The sequence below is a fragment of the Pseudomyrmex gracilis genome, unplaced genomic scaffold (genome assembly GCF_002006095.1).
Source record: "Pseudomyrmex gracilis isolate BER0280 unplaced genomic scaffold, ASM200609v1 scaffold_1630, whole genome shotgun sequence".
NCBI lineage: Eukaryota > Metazoa > Arthropoda > Insecta > Hymenoptera > Formicidae > Pseudomyrmex > Pseudomyrmex gracilis.
In genome coordinates, this window is record NW_018022214.1 from 1 (window position 1) to 1,521 (window position 1,521).

Below are 1,521 nucleotides of genomic sequence, written 5' to 3' on the forward strand. Positions count from 1 at the left end.
ATAAATTTTAGCCGGATAAGATGACACGATGTACCCTATTATGCTTGCACGTAAGTTACCATGTTACGTTACGATTTAGTTTGTGCGTTGAACAACGTTTAAGTTTACGTACAGGTCTAAGTTTATGGCCAGTACTTAACGTAACGTAACGCGTTATGGAAGAGTTTGTGCGGAGGCCCTAAGACGTAGCCGTAAGGAAATTGACCACTCAGACATTTACATCTAAAGAGCCGTCTACAATGGAGAGTTGTAGGCCGTAATAGTAAGAAATTGACCAATCACAGACAAAGTACAGAAGAATAATCGATTGTGATTTGTCAATTTCTTACTGTTACAGTCTAAAACTCTCCATTGTAGACGACCCTTAAAAGTGGTGGGCATATAGGATACATTCTGATTGGTCAATTTCTTTATGGCTACGTCTTAAGGTGCCAGTACATGAAGCGCGGAAATGCGGAAACGCGGAAGTCAAAAGTAACTAAACTTTACTAGATTTTTGTGTTTCCGCGCGTTTTGTTCCGTCTGTTTTGATTACCTTATATTACATAGAGCATATATTGTGCGGAAAAGCGTAACAGAAAATTATAAAATATCAATTTTTAACAATATTTACTGATCAAAATGTTTGTATTCAAGAGATAAACTGAAAAAATAAGCATATTGATAAAAAATGCAGTAAATTAAGAGAAATCAATTTTTTTAAATAAATACAAATATCTATTTGTCACTATATCGTTCCGGTTTTCCGCGTAATTGTGCTTCATGTAATATAAGAAGAAACAAACCCGCGGAACAAGAGCGTCAAAATATTGTCAACGCGATTCCTGGCCATGTGGTAGAGATTCTTTCAGAGCCATCAAACGAAAAAAGAAGCCTTGTTAACGCGAATACAGTGTATTTTCAAATTTTGGAGCTGATTTAAAAAGAAAGCTCTATTAAATTTTGGAGCCAAAAAAGAAAACTTACATTATTACTTTATCTGATTATTTTAAATTACTTACTTTGATTATTGTAAAAGTGCATCATGGATCCAAACATCATGTTGATGATTATTTTGAAATATTACAATTGTATACTTATGTACTTGATACACACGGAAATACCGGATTCTGNTTTTTCGCTCAAACGTGCGGGAAGAAACAAACTCAATTCGCGGAAACGCGGAACCTAGTTATTATTTTCCGCGTTTCGCGTTTCCGCGTTTCCGCGCTTCATATGATGGCACTCACTGAACTCTATATACACTGGAATGCGCATCTCCATCTAACAAGCATAGCGAGACGTGGCACAAATTGATCAGCGCCATTTTTGTTTGGCCTGGTATTAAAAAATGAATATGTCAAACCGTATATAAATAAGATAAAAAAGATATAACAAATAGATATGTGCCAACTGTAGAACGTATTCAGAGGAACACTCACGGACACAAAAATCATACAGAAGAAATTAATTATATATATATGTATATAGTATATATATATATATATATATATATATATATATATATATATATAATTAATA